Here is a 12,039-nt window from a genome sequence, read left to right as displayed (position 1 = left end):
CACATACACCTACATTCAGTGCATCTACTCAGAAGTGTTCACAGTAAATTTATAATCGTCCAAACTTGGAAGCAACAAAGATGTCCTTCAGAAGGTGAATGAATAAACAAATGGATATGCCCATACCATCCAGTCTTATTCAGTGGTAAAAAGAAATGTTATCAAGCTACAAAAAGACATGGAGGAACCTTTGACCTAAGGTTTCCTAAGGGAAGGAAGCCAGTCTGAAACTGCTACAGACTGTGATTCCAAATGCAAGACATTGTGGAGAAGGCAAAACTACAAAGACAGAAATCAAGGGTTGCCAGGATTGAGGGGAGAGGGTAGGAAGTGGGATGGTGAGGTGGAGCACAGGGAGTTTTTAAGACAGTGGAACTACTCTGTATGATACTGTGTGGGTGGACTCATGTCTGTCATTTGTTAAAACTCATGGAACTTCACAACATGAAGCTGAGTCCCTAAGGTCAACTGTGGACTCCATGATAATGTATCAGTATGGATTCATTAATTCTAACATGTTCTAACATGCTCCATGTAGCAATTACACAGCACACGCGAATTACAAAGAAAATACTTTTAAAGATGAATGTTAAATACTTAAGATGAATGAAAGTGAAAATGTAATAGAATTTAGGAGGAGGTGTAGCAAAGTCAGAAGGACTCAGCAGGAAATTTATGGCTATAAATTAAAAAGGATCTCAGGCCAATAACTCAACTGTAAGGAATTAGAAAAAAGAAGATTGAACTCAAAGCTAGAAGGAGGAAAGAAAAAATCAGAGAGACAATACAAAAATAATAATACTAACCATTTTATAGACATATAAAGGTCATAAGAGAATACTGTAAGCAATCATTAATTAATTAGATATATCAATGAAGTTGGTGGAGGGCACCATTTTATACGAAAAACTGCTTGTGGGCAAGAATATGTACAGGGGAACTCTATTTTCGGCTCAATTTTCTATAAATTCAAAATTGCTATAAAAAAGCAAACTAGTTTTTTAAAAAAAGAAACAGTTTCCACCCAATAAAACAAGAGGGGCTTTCTTTTAGATTAGAAATACCCCTCAAAAGCAGATAAATCTTATTTACTCATGAGAACTGTGTACAATGTTTCCACTTACCTAACAAGTAGAGCTATTTTTAAAATTATTTTTTATTTATATATGACAGTGAATGCATTACAATTCTTACTACCACATATAGAGCACAATCTTTCATATATTGGCTGTATACAAAGTAGATTCACGCCAATTTGTGTCTTCATACATGTACTTTTGTTAATAATGATCATCACACTCCACCATCATTTCTAACCCCATGCCCCCTCCCACCCCTCTGCCCTATCTTGAGTTTGTCTATTCCTCCCATGCTCCCTTTCCTTACCCCACTATTAGTCAGCCTCCTTATATCAGAGAAAACATTCAGCATTTGTTTTTTTGGGATTGGCTAACTTCACTTAGTACTATCTTCTTATTTTGTTCCTGACACACACACACACACACACACACACATGCTTAAACTGTGGAACCAACCTAGATGATGTAGCATATATGCACAATAGAATATTACTCAGCAATAAAAGAGAATAAAATAAGAAGATTATATATATATATATATATATATATATATATATATATATATATATATATATATATATATATATACACATATATAAAACCAAGGATTTATATATAAAGCCTTGGTATTTTCTTACTTTAAAAGGAAAAGGGGCTGGAGTTGTGGCTCAGTGGTAGAGCACTTGGCTAGCATGTGTGAGGCACTGGATTCAATTCTCAGTGCTACATGTAAATAAATGAATAAAATAAAGGTCCATCAACATCTAAAAAATATATTTTTAAAAAAAAGTGAAAGGAAAAGAAAAGTGGTAGAACACTTACCCAGTATGTTAAAGGCCCTGGGTTTTATCTCCAGCACTGTAAAAAATAAAAATGGTTATCCTTTAGTTATAAAGGCTATAAGAAAATCATTTTAAATATGTTACAACTCATGGAATTTTGTAGCCATAAACCCTCCTTGAGGGATTTCCTAGAATGTAATCATCCCAACAGAAGGTGCCTGGAATAACTTTTGCAATAGGATTGAAAAATTGAAAAATAACTACACATGTTATGGATAACGGGGTCAGAATGTGCAAAGGAGGAAGGCTAAAACAAACTCTGTGGTGTTGAATTGGAATTGAGTTTTATGAACTCCTGGATATGTCTACTGAGAGGTCCTGGCAGCAATATCACCTGAGTACTGGTGACTACCCTTGGCACCCAGATCTTGATTTCTTAATATCATTCTCCACCAAAAAGGAACCAGAATTTTTTGAAAATTAGTGGACTCCAGGAGTATGGCTGGGAATGAATGAGATGAGCCTTATGGCATCTTATGCCAAAAAGTAAGAAAGTGCTCAGAAAATGGTGGGGCACATTGAAATGAACTTATCACCTTGAAGTGGCTCCCATTGGCCAAATCTGAGGACATTTTGAGCATGTAAGTTGACAATAGTAATAGGTCATAACATTGAGTAAAATAAGAAACCACAAGCCCATGTAATTATAAAAAAAATAAAATACTAATGAATAAATGAAGAAAACCTTTTGTTCACAGTAGAATTGCATTGCATGAGCTCAGAAGAGAGAATAGATTTCAAAAATCTCTGGTACATATACTAGGTCATTTAGACAAGAATCACCAATAAATGCTATAATTAGTGGGATAAAAGTATAATAAGTTTTAGGATATTTACTTAGCCTCAAAATATTTACTGAGTAGCATCTTTCCTGTCTTGTATACTTCAAAATGCAGAGCATGAGTGATAAGTAAAGGTGGGAAACCTGATTCTGATTAGAGACCTATACCTGATGAATGCAATTTGTGATAGGAATAGTGGAACAACTGGCAAATTTGTACTTTGATTAGCTGATAGTATTGTGGGAATGTTCATTCCCTGATTTTGATTCTTATACTGCCTTGTTTTTAAGAAATGTACAATGAAATATTTAGGAGTGAATATTACTTATTCTCATGTCTGCACTTTATTCACAAGTGGTCCAGGAAAAAGAAAGTAGTTTTATATATTGAAAGAGACATGAAAGCAACTATATTGAAATGTTAACATTTGGGAAAGGTACTTAAAGAATCTACAGGCTCCATTGTTCTTGTAACTTTCCTGTAAGTCTGAAACTATGTTAAAATTAGAAGCTTTTCAGTGTTACTATTTGCATATGCTTTGTAGAAAGTCTAAAATACTTTGTAGATAATCTATTAAAATTAATGATGAAATTTATTAAAGTTGCCTATCAAATGCAGGTTGAATTTTTAAAAATCAGCTATAGCAGCTCTAAACACATGGAGAAATTTTTATTCAGTTTTATTAATTCTTTTTAGTTATGCATTACATTAGGATTCATTTTGATGTAACTATAAAAGTCTGAAATATAATTTGCTTGAAGTCAGTCCCTAGTATTTCCCCTTTTCCCTTCCATCCTCCCTTCTCCCATTCCCTTCCCTCTTCTCTACTGATATTTCTGCTGTTTACTTGTATTTTTTCTTTTCAATTAGTGCCTTATGAATATATGTAATGGTGAGAGTCACTGAGGTATATTCATATATGTACCTAGGAAAGTTGTTCATTCCACTGTTCTTCACTTATCCCATCCCTCCTGCTTCTTCCTCAATCCCCTTCCTGATCTTTATCCTATTTTGATGAAATCCTTCCCCTTTTCTTTTCTATTTTTTCCCTTATTTTTGACTAGCTTTTGCATGTCAGAGAAAATATTCAGCCTTTGACTTTCTGGGTCTGGCTTATTTCACTTAGTACATTAGTCTCAAGTTCCATCTATTTATTGGCAAAGGCCACAATTCCATTCTTCTTTATGGCTGAGTAATACTCTCATATGTATATAAACCACATTTTCTTTATCCATTCATCTGTTGATGGGCATCTAGGTTGGTTCCATAGCTTGGCTACTGTGAATTGTGCTGCTATAAACACAGATGTGGCTGCATCTCTATAGCATGCAGATTTTAGATCTTTTGGATATACTGAGGAGTGAGATAGCTGGGTTATATATTGGTTCCATTCCTAGTATTTTGAGGGATCTCCATACTGCTTTCCAGAGTGGTTGTACTAATTTGTAGTCTCACCAACAATATTGGCGTATACCTTTCCTCCTACATCCTCACCAACAGTTCTTATTTGTATTTTTTATAATTGCAATTCTGACTGGAGTGAGATGAAATTTCAATGTAGTTTTAATTTGCATTTCTCTGATTGATAGAGATGTTAAACATTTTTCATATATTTGTGGGCCATTTGTATTTTTATATTTCTTCTTTTGAGAAGAGTCTGTTTTTTAGTTCTTTTGCCAATTTACTGATTGGGCTATTTTTTTTTTTGTGTGTGTATATGTATGTGTGTCAAGATTTTAAATTTCTTTTTTCTTACTGGATATTAATCCTCTGTCCAGGGAATGGCTGGAAAGATCTTCTCTTATTTTGTAGACTCTCTCTTCACATTCTTCACTGTTTCCTTTGCTGTGGAGAAGCTTGTTAATTTGATGCCATCCCACTTTTTAATTTGTGATTTTATTTATTACACTTTAGGAGACTTGTTAAGGAAATCAATACCTGTGCCAATATGTTGGAGTGTTGGGCCTACATTTTTTTCCTAGCAATTGCACATATTCTGGTCTAATTCCTAAGTTTGTGGTCAGCTTGATTTGTCTTTTGTGTGGTGTGAGAAATAGGGGTCAATTTTAATTTCTCTGCACACAGAATATCCAGTTATACCAGCATCATTGGTTTTAAAAGGCTATCTTTTAACCAATATGTTTTTGGCACCTTTATGTAGTATGAGATAACTGTATAACCAGGCATGGTGGTGCATGCCTATAATCCCAGCATCTTGGGAGGTTGAGGCAGGAGGATCACAAGTTCAAAGCCAGTCTCAGCAATTTAGTGAAGCTGTAAACAACCTAGCAAGACCCTGTCTCAAAATAAAAAATAAAAAGGCTGGGAATTTGCTTAGTAGTTAAAGACCCTTGGGTTCAATCCCTGATACAAAAATGAAAAATAAAAAATGACCGTTTGTATGTGGTTTGTGTCTGTGTCTTCTAGTCCATTGGTCTTTGGGTCTATTTTAGTGTCAATGCCATGCTGTTTTTTTCCTATAACTCTGTAATATAATTTGAGATCTACTATTAAGATGCCTCCAGCATTGCTCTTCTTTTTTCAGGATTGCTTTGGTTATTCTAGGTCTCTTATTTTTCCAAATGAATTTTAGGACTGTTTTTTTTTTTCTATTTCCATGAAGAAAGTCATTGGGATTTTAACAGGAAGTGCATTGAATCTGTATAGCACTTTTGGTAGTGTAGCAATTTTGACAATATTAATTCTGCTTATCCAATAATACAGGTAGTCTTTCTATCTTCTATGGTCTTCTTCAATGCCTTCAGTATTCTATAGTTTTCATTGTAGAGGTCCTTCACCTCCTTCATTAGATTAATTCACAAGCAATTTATTGTATTTTTGAGCTTATTGTGAATGAGATAATTTCTCTAATTTCTTTTTCAGCAGATTCATTATCACTAATGGAGTATATGGGAAAGTTAATCTTGTATCTTGCTACTTTACTGTATCTTTTTTTAACTCTAGAAGTCTTCTGATGGAGTTTTTTGGGTCTTCTAAATATAAGATCATGTTATCAGCAAACTGATAATTTGGCCTCTTCTTTTACTATATGTATCCCTTTATTTTCCTTCTCTTGCCTAATTGTTCTGTCTGTGTTTCAAGGACTATGTTGAATAGGGTGATAAGAGTGGGCATTGTTGTCTGGCTCCTAATTTTAGAGGGAAATGCTTTCAGTTTTTCTGTGTTCAGTAAGATGTTGGCCTTGGGTTTGCTGCAAATAACCAAGAAGAAAAATGTTTGATTATATAATTGTAAATATACCATACTCCTAGAGATAAAGCCAACAGAAAAAAAGTATAAGACTTCTCTATTAAGAACTTCAAACATCCCAGGGTAAAGAAGATCTACTTGGTGGTATATATTAAACTAAAATTATCACTTATTTCCAAATTGTTCTAAAGATTCAATACAATTCCAATAAATTCCCAGTAAATCCCCCCCTCACACTAGAACACAACAAGTTGATTCTAAAATTTATATGGAAATTCAACAAGCCAAGAATAGGCAAGAAAATCTTGAAGAATAAAGGAGGAGGGCTTATACAAACATACAAAGAATATTAGTGTATAAAGAAAGAAATTGAAGAAGACCTTAGAAGATGGAAAGATCTGCCATGCTTTTGGATAGGCAGCATTAATATTGTCAAGATAGCCATACTACCAAAACTGTCATACAGATTTAATGCAATTCCCAATGACATTCTAGAAAAAGCAATCATAAAATTCATTTGGAGAAATGAGACCCAGAATAGCCAAAGCAATCCTTAGCAAGTAAAGCAAGAGATATCACAACATCAGAATTTGAAGTGTACTACAGAGCCATAGTAACAAAAAACAGTATGGTATTGACAACAAAACAGACATGTAGACCAATGGTACAGAAGACATAGAAAAAACCCCACATAAATACAGTTATCTCATGTTAGACAAAGGCACCAAAACATTCATTGGAAAAAAGACAGCCTCTTCACCAAATGGTGCTGGAAAAACTGGAAATCCATATGTAGCAAAATGAAATTAAATCCTTATCTCTCACTCTGCACAAAACCCAAAGTGGATCAAAGATTTAAGCACTAGAACAGAGACCCTGTGTCTAAAAGAAGGAAAAGGAGGCCCTCACCATTTTGGCTTAGGAACTGACTTCTTTAATAAGACTTCTAAAATGCAAGAAGTAAAATCAAGAATCAATAAATGAGATGGATCCAAACTAAAAAGCTTCTCAGCAAAGGAAACAATAAATAATGTGGAGAGAAAGCCTACAGATTGGGAGAAAATCTTTTACCACATGCACCTCAGATAAAGCATCAATCTCCAGGATATATGAAGAACTCAAAAAACTTAACACTGAAAAAAAATAACCCAATTAATATATGGGTTAAGCAACTGAAAAGATAATTCACAGAAGTACAATTGATCAACAAATACATGAAAAAATGTTGAACACCTCTAGCAATTAGAGAAATACAAATCAGAAGTATCCGAAGATTTCATCTCACTTTAGTCAGAATAGTGATTATCAAAGATAAAGCAAAAAATAAATGTTGGCAAGGATGTAGGGGAAAAGGCACACTATTACATTGCTGGTGGGACTGCAAATCGGTACAACCACTATGGAAAGCAGTTTGGAGATTCCTGAGATAATTTGGAATGGAACCAACTTTGACCCAGCTATCCCATTCTTTGGTTTATACACAAAGGACTTAAAATCAGCATAGTACAGTGATGCAGCCATATCAATGTGTATAGCAGCTCAGTTCGAAATTGCCAGACTATGGAACCAACCTAGATGCCCTTCAACAGATGAATGGGTAAAGAAAATATGGTATATACACACTAATGGAATATTACTGTGTCTTAAAGAAGAATGAAATTATGACATTTGTGGTAAATGGATGGAGCTGGAGAATATCATGCTAGGTGAAATAAGCCAATCCCAGAAAACCAAAGGCCAAATGTTTTCTCTGATATGTGGGTGCTAATTCGCAATAAGAGGGTAGGGTCTAGGGATGAGTTGAGGTACTTAGGGTTAGAGAGAAGGGAGTGATGGGAAAGAAGGGAATATGAGAACAGGAAGGACAGTAGAATGAATTGGACATATATGTCCATATATGATTACATGACCAGTGAGATTCTACGTTGTGTACAACCGGAAGAATGAGAAGTTGTACTCCATTTATGTATGATGTGTCAAAATGCATTTTACTGTCATGTATAACATTAGAACTGTAACAAAAAGAACCTTAGTGTAAATAGTAATTGATTCAGCGTGGTTTAAGAGCAAACAGAGACTCAGTCATAAAGAAGAATGTAATTATGGCATTATTTGCCGGTAAAAGAATGGAACTGGAGACTGTCATGCTAAGTGCAATAAGCCAATCCCCAAAACACAAAGGCCAGATATTCTCTCTGATATGTGGATGGTAACACATGATAAGGGAGGGGGAGGGAAGAATAGAAATTCATTGGATTAGACAAAGGGAAAGGAAGGTAGTGGGAATAGAAAGATAGTAGAATGAATCAGACAGAAGTTTCCTATGTTTGTGTATGAATGCATGATCAGTGCAACTCCATATCATGTACAACCACAGGAATCCTAATTAGAATAAGTTTTACTCCATGTATGTATAATATGCCAAAATACACTCTACTGTCATTTATATCTAAAAAGACCAAATTATATATGTGTGTATATATATACATATACATAATATATGCATAATAATATATATGCCCAGTATATATATATATATATATATATATATATATATATATATATATACATACATACATATATACATATCTATATATGCATACAGAGAAATAAACCAAAGAAATAATAGAGAACCTGTAAACAGAGTGAAGCATGCACATGCTCTCCTATTTCATAATAGACCACATAGTGCCAGAGGGAAATGATAGTCTTTTTGAAAAATTGTGCTGGGGAAATTTGGGTAGTGCATGGAGAAGACCCTTGATCCTCTCTCCACTTAACACAGTTATATGGGTGTTACAAAGGCAAATGTAAGGCCCAGTCAGTTTACTTGAGAGCCTAGGCTGAAATCTAGACTCTCTGGCCCCACATGGACTGTTGCTTTTAGTAATGTTGATACTTCCTGTGAGCCTTGAGGGATACAAAGAAAAAAGAGAACAAAGAAAAGGCAGTAAAGAAAATATAAAAGAGGCGCGCACACCCGAAAACAATTTCAAAGAAAATAAGGATAGTGAAATTTAAAACCTAAACAGGCGATTCCACTTAACTGAACAGGTGGCTCTTTGAAACCCTGCTTTTTTCCTATCTGGTTAGAATAATGCTTTACCATGAATCATCTGTTCTTCGCATTTCCTCTAGATCTGTTCTTAAACTCATTCTTTGTCTTTCTCTGAAAAATAACTTTATAAGGAAAGGAAAGTTGGCATACCTGTTTTGACTACAAAATGGTTACAATGTTGAGAAATACAGAATCAACTTATGTTTAAATAGTATATTATGTATACTTGCAAATAATATGTCCCATGGGTTCAGCAAGATACTCTTAAATTAATGAGTCTAATTGGCAACCTGGAAAAAAATCATAAAAAAGGGAAAAAGTATAACTGTATATTTTTTAAGATTAACAATTAAACCATTAAATTTAGAGTACTCCATCCCAAAAGGTATCAGAATGATAAAGAATATCATATTGAGTGTGTTATTTTACAAAGCAGGCAACAAATCTTGAACAATGTGCTTATCCTACCTTCAAGGACTTTGTGGACATCTTGTATGGTAAAACACTTTTCCACCTCACCTTTTAGCACATTTCTACCTCACCTAAGCAGCACTGTGATTGGTGACTTCAGGTGGCACTGCTGAATATCTATGCGGCCTTCTCTTATTTCATGGTTCTCTTTGCTCTTTGAATGCCGACTGAACACAGGAGCAGGGCAAGGACAAGGGTGGGCGTGAAAATTGCTAAGCCTAGTTCCATAGTGGAGCCCCACCAAGTATCCATTCCTGGAAATCCAGCCTCACTTCTGCCCTCTCATCAATTTTGCAACCCACCTTAAAACTCCATAATGCTTGCTTTCCTACATAAATTGGTTCAAGTAGATCCTGTTCTCTTTATCTGAACTGTCAGTACTGTGATCCTTTTAGAACAAAACCAGTTTAAGTCAATAGGATTCAGATACTAACCTCTACCTGGACATGAAAAAAAAGAGTCCTTGGAGCAAAGATAATCCCCCTGTGGTGCTAACTGACTTAATTGTTTGTGTTGCTATTTGTTCAGTGGAAGTGGGCTCTCACAGAGGCCTCCCACTTCTGTTCTGGAAGCTTCTGGCCCTTGACTTACCACTTTTTCATTGTCTGTCACTAAAGCCCTCAAGTTTTTCCTTATCTTAGATTCTACTCTCCATAATTAGCCCTTCCCTTCATGCCTGAATACTCTTCTGAATTTCCCTGGGAAGACCCCAATCCTAACTTAAACCCAGCTCTTCCCATGCTCTAGTTTGAGTTTAACTGTCCCCCAGAGGCCCATGGTTACAGGCTGGATCCCCAGCTTGGCACAATTGGGAGGCAGTGAAAAGAGGCAGGTCTGCTAGGAGGTCTTCTGCTCACTGGGGTGTGCCCTTGAAGGGGAGAGTGGGAGCCTAGCCCCTTCCTCTTCTCTCTCACTGACTCGCAGCCCTGACGGGAGCAGCTACTCTCAAGCATGCTCAGCTGGCCATGATATGCATCCTCAGGACAGGTCCAAAGACAATGGGGCCACTCCATCATAGACTGAGAACTCTGAAACTGTAATTATAAATGAGTCTTCCCAGGTATTGGTTACAGTGACAGGAACATGAGTAACACAACTGGGTATCTTCTAAAGTCTCCTAGACCCTCGTCCCAGATGACTGCAATCAGAATTGGGGTGTGGGGGACATTGAGACTGAGATTCCAATGTACAGCCAGAGTGGAGACTCCCTGGTCTAATCCATGTCTGCACTGAAGTGATTAAATGTGGCACAAGAAAACCATTTGATCATCTTGAGTCTTTCATGTGAATCTTATGACCAATAAGCAGATGGCTTCCATGTCTTCAAGATGACCTTCATTTCTCTTTCACTCTTCCTAGTCTCAGCTGATGATCTTCGTATTTTGCTGAAAACATAATAATTTGCTGCATATCATGTGAAAACCACTAGTGTTCTATATACATTTCTAAATTGATCTGAACTCTGGAGTAGGTGCCACAAGATTGTTTCATCTTCAAGAAGTAAAAACTGAGTACAAGAAACGTCACTTTCTGTGACCAAACTCACAAAGCTTGGACTTGAAGTAATTTCCATTTGAACCTGGAATCCATCTCTCACCCACCTCACACTCCTTTTATGGAGTGCTGAAACAAAGAGAAAAAGAACACCTTTGTCTGATCTCACATTGACTGATCAATCTGTCTCTGCATCAATGTCTTCTCCTTTCCCCACCTTTAGCGCACTCTGTACATACAATCCACCTCCTCAAATCCAAGACTTGTTAGCAATAATTATATCGTCTACTTTGAGTGGAATACTTCCATGTTCCTGCTTGAATCATGAAATGAGGATAAAAGCACAGTCCACTGTGGCAGTTCCATACTACAGAATTAACATGAGCCAGATTCCAAAGAGAGCATAAATGAACTATAAGGAGAGCACTGGGAGTACATATGAGGGAAAGCTGCAGGACACAAGAGGAAGTACCAAGTAATGAGCATATGTGATTCAGGTAAGGGGAGGAGAGTAGAGAAAATAAAAAGGGACAGACAAAAAAGAGAAAATGGAAAAAAGAAAGGGAGTGAAAGAAAGGAAACAGGAGAAAAGGAAGGTAGGATAGAAAGAAGGAAGTACAGAAGTACTGAAAAAAAGGAAAATGGGGAGAGAATACAGAAAGAAAGGGAAAAAAGAAGGAGACAGAGAAGAAGAAGAGAGGAGGAATAGGTAGAGGAAAGAAAGGAAAGAATGGAGGATAAAGGAAAGTAGAGAATTAAGAGGAAGGAACAGAGAGGAAGGAAAAAACAGGAAAAAGAGAGACAGAGAGAAAAGAAAAGACATGAAGACAACATGAAAAAAAAAAAACAGAAAAAGGAACAGAGGCCAGAATAAAAAAGAGAAAAGAGGAAGAATAAAGGAAGGTGTTAAAAGAAGGAGGAAGAGCAGGTAGAAGGATGGAGGGGATGCGCGATGGAAAGGGTAAGGGGAGAGTGGAAGAAGGGAGGGGAAGAGGAATGGGAAGATGAAGGGAGGGTGGAAGGATGGAGAGAGGAGGGAAGGAAAGGGTAAGAGAGGGTAGAAGGGTGGAGGGGATGCACATAGGGAAGGGTGAGAAAGGGGA

This window comes from Ictidomys tridecemlineatus, unplaced genomic scaffold, assembly GCF_052094955.1.
Source record: "Ictidomys tridecemlineatus isolate mIctTri1 unplaced genomic scaffold, mIctTri1.hap1 Scaffold_612, whole genome shotgun sequence".
Classification (NCBI taxonomy): Eukaryota; Metazoa; Chordata; class Mammalia; order Rodentia; family Sciuridae; genus Ictidomys; species Ictidomys tridecemlineatus.
The sequence above is the reverse complement of the archived record's forward strand: the minus strand, read 5'-3'. Positions refer to the sequence as shown.